Source organism: Octopus sinensis, linkage group LG5 (assembly GCF_006345805.1).
Source record: "Octopus sinensis linkage group LG5, ASM634580v1, whole genome shotgun sequence".
Taxonomy (NCBI): Eukaryota; Metazoa; Mollusca; class Cephalopoda; order Octopoda; family Octopodidae; genus Octopus; species Octopus sinensis.
Genome location: NC_043001.1, coordinates 42,833,826 through 42,842,183, shown reverse-complemented (window position 1 = coordinate 42,842,183; position 8,358 = coordinate 42,833,826).

Here is an 8,358-nt window from a genome sequence, read left to right as displayed (position 1 = left end):
ATTATAAAGAACATTGTGAATTGTGTTACAGAGTTGTTGAAAAAGAAGGAGAAAGACTCTAATGTATTGAACTGTATCGTTAATGTGAACATTATTTGTTTTGATTCGACGGGAACTGTTTTGATTGCTTTGATGTTCTGTATTGTGCATGCCTTTGATTGTAACAGAACGACGTGAACTGTTTAAATGCTTTGATTTTGTTGCTTGTATTTTCTTTAATGTACCTGCTATGAATCACATTTTATTTGATGTTGTAATAATTGTATAAACTGTTCTTAAATGTAAGCTACTGCTTTCCTCTGTGTCTCTTCCTGTTGTTGTTGTTGTTGTTATCTCCGGTCGCCGGTTGCCGGGTTCACTGCCACCTTCCCCCACTGAATTCTCTCTCTCCCTGAGTCCGTGGCGAGTTCGCCGATCGATCGGGCCGGTAAATCGTCGTCGCTCGACTTGGTAGGGTCCCGGGTTTTCCGAAGAGTTTGAGCGACGGCAGGTGGTTCGTAACATTATTTATCCTCAGTTATGCTAGCAGAATAATAGTGACTAGAAGAGAAGATGAGTGGAGAGAGGATCAATCCGTTCCTAGAATATTAATGAATTCCTTTACATTACTAGTAAGTATAGTGCTATTTGCTATATAGATACAGCAAATAATTTTTACAAGTAATTTTGAAGCAAATGAATTTTACAAATGGTTTTGTAGCAAATATTTCTACAATAACATATTGAGCAAGAGAAGAGAGTAACAGTTTAACCCCTTAATGGATCGATTATTTTGACATGGCGTTTCATTTCAAAGCATATTTTTTTATTTCCTTTTTTTATTATATACGCTGTGTTAATTACAAAAAAAAGTTTTTTTATCTTGTTTCCTTTATTTTTTATTATAGAAATTAAAATGTACTTTTACTCATTTGGATTTATAGGAGTTAAACGAGTTAACTCGGACATTGAAAAAATACCTATAACTTAACTATCTTCGATTTTTTATAAGATGTATTGCTTTTAAATCAAAAGAAATTTTTTTAAATGAGATAGTTTATTTAGAATAATTTTTAAAACAAAGAGTTACACACAAAGTTATCTTGAAGACATCACACATGTACCTGCTTTCTCTCCAAATCTTCTTTCCTTTAGCGTCTCTCTTCTCTGCACATTTTTCACACTATCTGGTAGGGTTCTTTTTCTTATCACTTGGTGATATTTCCATGGGAAAGTGACCAGCTGGGGCAAATCTTGTTGGATGTGGGATCGATGATGGTCTTCCTGGTTTCGTGGGAGGCAATAAGGGCCTATATTTTTCAATAAACTTGGTGATTATTTGCATTCTAAATTTCAGTGGTTTCATAGCAGAAACTGAACTTTCCAATGATGCTTTATTCAAAACATAAGCATTCCAGATAGCCAAATCCATCAAATGAAAAATTACTTTTTTTTTAAACAACACAAGTAAATTCATGATTGCTCAAAAATGAAACGACACAAATCAAATAAACTCGTTTGAGTGCTAAAATTAAAAGTTAATTTTGACCGAGTATACTCGTCTGGTTCTAAAAAGATACATTTGCGATGCACGAGTAAACCCGAGATAATCCATTAAGGGGTTAAAGATAGAATAATGTGAAAGATAAAAACTTTGTGAATGTCCACTTCTAACTAAAGAAACTTATATTGATAACAGCAATTGTTGAAATTGCTTCAGTTATTCAAGGTCCAGCTCAATTCAACCATTTGTAATTTGGTAGTTGAGAAGATTGATTGACATTGTAATTTTAACAAATTTAGATTCATTAAAAGTCAACTTCAGCAGCAAACACAAACTTTCCTATGTTTACATGTTCCGCTTGATGTCAATCACTGATTTCCCCTTGAGTTTGTAAGGGGAAATGTCACAGAAGTTCTCTTCTTCCATGCATTTATTTATGGTTCTTTACAAGACAGCAACAACATTGGTAACACCAAACTATATTCAGGTAAATTGATAGCTGCAAAACCATAAAAGGCTTATCACAGTCAAAATGTTCAGAAGGTCATATGCACTTTTATGATAAAAAATTGAGAATATGTGATAAATTGTTAAACTGTTCCCCATAGTCTTTATGTTTGGTAAAGAGTATAAATGTTTATTGTAAATGAATAATTAATGCACATTTGCTTCTTGTAATGCTCAAGAGTCATCTCTTACATTTGCATACACTGTGTTCCATAATCCCTTCAGAAAATAACCATTGAATTTCTTAAGGTATGAACTCTTGATCAGCAGGACTAAACCTCATGGATTGAGTAGCTATAGGTTCACATCCTTCTTTATGTTTGCAAATAACAATGGCTTGTACCTTTTCCTTGTGGACAGACTACATACAGAATTATTTACAAGGTTTGAAATCTTGAGCTCAGATCTATTTCCTCTGTATACTATTGTAACTGAGAACATTGTTTAAAAATCTGTCTTGAGAATCACATCACTACAAAGATCCTTTCAAATGCCCAGACAAGTGTTTGGATATGGAGTGTCATTTAAGAAAAGATCATCAGTGCACTTGTTTGCCCATCACAGGAGCAGTAACTAAGGACTTGTATATACAGTGAGAAATAGGTTGAATAAGTAACCAAACTTACTGGTTACCAAAAATCTGATAAGACATCATCATCATTTAATGTCTGCTATCCATGCTAGCATGGGTTGGACAATTTGACTGAGGTCTGGCAAACCAGATGGCTGCACAAGGCTCCAATCTGATCTGGCAGTTTCTACAGCTGGATGCCCTTCCTAATGTCAACCACTCTGAGAGTGTAGTGAATGTTTTTACGTGGCACCGGCACGAGGGCCAGTCATGTGGCACTAGCAATGGCCATGCACAAATACTTTTTATGTGCCACCTGCACAGGGGCCAGTCCAATGGTACTGGCAACGACCTCGCTCGAATGTTTTTTTCATGTGCCAGTAAGACGCCACAGGTAACGATCACGCTTGAATGGTGCTTTTTACATGCCACTGGCACGGAAGCTGGTTTGTTGCTCTGGCAATGATTACATTCAGATGGTACTCTTAGTGCTCCACTAGCACAGATGCCAGTCATCGAATTTGATTTTCATTTCACTTGCCTCAACAAGTCTTCATAAGCAGAGTTTAGTGTCCAATGAAGGAAAGGTGCGCATAAATGGGCTGGTTACATCCCTGGCGTAGGCCACGAGGTTATGGTCACACTTGGCTTGCCAAGTCTTCTCAAGCACAGCATATTTCCAAAGGTCCCGGTCGCTAGTCATTGCCTCAGTGAGGCCTAATGTTCAAAGGTCATGCTTCACCACCTCATCCCAGGTCTTCCTGGGTTTACCTTTTCCACGGGTTCCCTCAACCGCTAGGGTGTAGCACTTTTTCTCACAGCTATCCACATCCATTCTTGCCACATGGCCATACCAGTGCAGTCGTCTCTCTTACACACCACATCTGATGCTTCTTAGGTTCAACTTATCTCTCAAGGTACTTACACACTGTCGAGTATGCACACTGACATTACACATCCATTGGAGCATACTGGCTTCATTCCTTGCGAGCTTACACATGTCCTCAGCAGTCACAGCCCATGTTTCACTGCCATGTAGCATGGCTTTTCATACACATGCGTCATACAGTCAACCTTTTACTCTGAGCAAGAGGCCCTTTGTACCCAGCAGAGGTAAGAGCTCTCTGAACTTTGACCAGGCTATTCTTATTCTAGCAGCTACACTTTCAGTGCACCCTCCCCCACTAGTGACTTGGTCACCTAGGTAATGGAAGCTATCAACTACTTCTAGTTTTTCTCCCTGGAATGTGGTGGAAGTTGTTCTCTGCCCATTTTCAGTGTTTATTGCTCCTGAGCATCTGCCACATACAAAAATTATCTTCCCAGTTAGCCTTCCTTTGATATTGCTGCACCTCTTATGTGTCCATAGCTTACATTGGGTACATCTTATAGAATTTCTACCTACGCCTTTTCTACAGATCAAGCAGGGCCAACTACCTGAAGGGATTTGTGGTTTGCCTGCCTTCCTACTTACTAAGACTTTGGTTTTAGCGAGGCTGACTCTAAGGCCCTTCAGTTCTAATCCTTGCTTCCACACCTGAAACTTCTCCTCTAGTTCTGATAGTGACTCAGCAAGGTCGTCAGCATAGAGGAGCTCCCAGGGGCATTCTGTCTTTAATTCCTCTTATTGCCTGGAGGACTATGATAAATAGGAGGGGGCTGAGGACTGAACCTTGGTGGACACCTACCTCTACCCAGAATTCTTCACTGTACTCGTTGCCAACCCTCACCTTAATGACAGCATTTCTGTACATGGCTTGCACGGCTCTCACTAACCATTCATCTATCCCTAGTTTCCTCATTGACCACCAGATAAGGGATCAGGGGACCCTGTCAAAGGCTTTCTCCATGTCAACGAAAGCCAGGTACAGAGGTTTATCTTTGGCTATGTATTTCTCCTGCAGCTGTCTTACCAGATATACAGTTGCGGCCAAAATGTTCAGGATGGCATTGTTTTTGTCAGAAAAGTAGGTATAAGTTTTTATCAGAGTTGTTTTATATTCTATAATTTTCACAGACTATAAATACGATATTAATTGTTATTGTCTGAGATTTTGGTGTAATTTGAGAGGATAATGCAATGGTTATGGATGATTTAGTGATTTACTGCAAAACCCATGGTGGCCAAAATGATCAGAATGGTTGAAAATATAACAAAATAATCAAGAATGACAGAGAATACTGGAATTATTTAATATTTGGTGTGAAAACCTTTAGCTTCAATCACACTTTGACATCTTCGACTGCATGAAGAAATTAAATTTTGAATTTCTTGCTGGGTGATCTTATTCCATTCTTCCTGAAGGCATTCCATAATTGCTCGGTTGTTTTAGGATTTCTGGCTTTCGAACGTTCTCCTAGAATATTCCACACATTTTCAATAGGATTGAGATCTGGGCTTTGAGCAGGCCAATCCATAACAATAACCTTTTCAGCATTGAGGAAGTTCATGACCACCTTGGCCTTGTGACATGGGGCATTGTCCTGCATGAATATGGGTGATCGCTTAGTTGAATTTCTCAGCACAGGCAAGACATGATCTTTTACAAGTTGATTATAAACTCCTGCATTTACCTTTCCATGTAATCACACCAAAGGGCCCACACCATCTCCAGATATCATCCCCCAAACCATGACACTTCCTCCACTGAATTTAACACTAGTCTTAAGGCATTTAGGCGACAATTTTTCACCTACTTTTCGACGAACGTACCTTTTCCCATCTGAGCTAAATAACATAAACTTAGATTCATCACTGAAATGCACCGTTTGCCATTTTACTTGAGACCACAACACATGTTCGGTTGCAATGGTAAGACGACACTTTTTATTCTTGGAGCTGATCAGGGGCTTCACTGCAGGTGCTCTTGCTTGTAGGTCATGTTCAACTAAACGACGTGACACAGTTTTTCGAGATAAAATTTTCTTCAGTACAATGCTCATTTCCTGAGAAACAGCAGCAGCAGTTTTAAATGTCCTTTTTAACCAACTTTACTATAGCATGATCTTCTCTCTTGGTTGTTTTCCTTGGCCTACCTGTAGATTTTCTTGCTTCACACAAACCACAATCAACGTAGACCTTAAGAATACCATGAACAACACTTTTTGACTTATTAACGATCTTTGCAATAGACCCAATACTTAAATTATCCTTCTTTCGAAGCTTAATAATCTGCTGACAAATTGGTAACGGAGTAAGTGGCATTATATTAACGAAGACATTCTTACTAATGTTTAGTAAACGAACCATCACGTAAACAAATTCAAAACATTAGAGTTCGCCAGTTAAATATACTAAAACACGGAGTAAAAGCAACTGTTCTGATCATTTTGGCCGCCATGGGTTTTGCAGTAAATCCCTAATTCATCCATAACTTTTGTATTATCCTCTCAAATTACACCAAAATTTCAGACAATAACAAATAATATCGTATTTACTGTGAAAATTATAGAATATAAAACAACTTTGATAAAAACTTATACCTACTTTTCTGACGAAAATAATGCTGTTCTGAACATTTTGGCCACAACTGTATAGCATCAGTGGTGCTTTTCCCTGGCACGAACCCAACTGCATCTCATCTAAACTGATTCCCTCACTAATTAATTGGGCTATGACCCTCTCCTGACCTTCATTACCTGATCCAACAACTTGATACCTCTGTAATTATTTGTATCTAAGGCATCACTTTTACCTTTGTAGCAGTTGACTATGGTGCTGCTACACCAATCATTGGGTATGACTCCTTCGTGTATCACCTGGTTAACTATATGGGTGACTTGGCTATAGCCAACACTGCCAGATATTTTGAGCATCTCTGCAGTGATTCCTGATGGGCCGGGAGCTTTCCCTATCTTCATATTCTTAATTGCTTTATCTACCAAGGTACTTTCAACTCAGATAGCTGGTCCCTTTGTTGGGTTGACATTCGGCAGACTCTCTTTCTCCCATTCATTTTCTTTATTCAGCAATCTTTCATAGTGGCGTCTCCAAACCTCTCTTTGCAGTCTTATTTAGTGCAAGAGAACCATCATCCATGCAGACACATTTCTCTCCTACATCACAATTCTCTCTCACACACCGTCTTGCAACACGAAATACCTCAAGTCTTCGGTCCTCACGGCTCAGAACATTGACAAATTTTTTCTTATCTGCTTCCCCTCTGGCTAAATAAACCTGTCTCCTAGCTTCCATGCTGGCAATCTGATACAATTCCCTGCAACCACCGTTCTTCCAAGCCTGTTTCTTTACTCTAATAGCCCTGTCAACAACATTGTTCCACCACCATGTTATTTTGGGTCGAGAGGGGACTTTGCGCCATCCACAGATCTGGTCAGTGGCCCTCAGCAGGTTATCCCATAGAAACCTCCAGTTGTCTTCTACATTGTGTTAAGCTATATCCCCATTTCGTCAAAGGCTTCGAGTAACAGGTCTCTAAATCTCTGTCCATTCGCAGGATCCTTAAGCTTCCTTCTCCTCCATGCTGGTCGTCTTCTGGGCATCCACTTAACCCTGATCCTGAAGTCACTAACTACCAGTTTATGTTGTGAGGTACATTCTTCGCCTGGGAAGGTTTTGGAATTTTAAGCAGCCATCATTCCCTTTTTCTGGCAAAGGATGTAGTCAATTTGGCTAGTGTATCTGCCAGAACGGTAAGTGACTAGGTGACTAGCAGATTTCCTGAAGTTAGTATTGCAAACCATAAGATCATTTGCATTGCAGAACTCCAGCAAGCTGGTTCCCTCCTCATTGCGGGAACCAAAACCGTAGCCTCCATGTACGCCTTGGAAGCCCCCTGTATGTTGTCCAACATGTCTATTGAAGTCACCAGCCACAAGGAGAAGGTCCCTGTCATCCATCAACGAAGTAGTCTGCAAGAGGGTGTCATGAACCTTAATTTCCATTAACTGTGATTTTGCAGTAAGAGAGTGTAAACACCAAGGAGCAGCAATTGAGAAGTCACAAAGAAATAACGTAAACCATAACTTTCTTCTTCATCAGGCAAACTCTTACCCAGTGACATTTTTCCCCCCGCATGAGAAGTATTCACTTTACTCATGGATAAATATTAGAGCCACAAACCCAGCAGCATTTCTTACTTATTATCCCTGCAAGTGTTACATCTTTAAAACGAACATTAGCTTGCTGAAGAATACATAAAGGCTTATGAGCTTTTTCCATATACCCTGACATACTGCTACAACCATAGAACAAAGTTGTTGAAATGTCTCAGAGTTGTGATGTAATACCAAAGTTCTAGTTTGATCATAACTGTGAGTTTCACAGATGTTGGCATATACATCATCATCATTTAATGTCCATTGTCCATGCTGGCATGGGTTGGACGATTTGACCAGGGCTAGCAAGCTGTAAGGCTGCACCAGACTGGAGTCTGGTACACCTTCCAGTCTGATATCTGTGTACAATTCATTTATGAAGGCATTCCTTACCAGCTACTCATGATATTGTTCAGTTGCTGCACTTTACATCATCATCATCATTTAGCATCCGCTTTCCATGCTAGCATGGGCTGGACGGTTCAACTGGGGTCTGGGAGGCCAGAAGGCTGTACCAGGCCCAGTCTGATCTGGCAATGTTTCTACGGCTGGATACCCTTCCTAATGTCAACCACTCCGTGAGTGTAGTGGGTGCTTTTTATGTGCCACTGGCATGGGGGCCAGGCAACAATGTGCAATTTTTATTGAGATCATACAGAAATTGAAGAAAATCATCAAAGACTTTACCAAGTAGGTGTCACCTTGTACTAAGTTATTACTGGCAAATAGATTTCTTTTT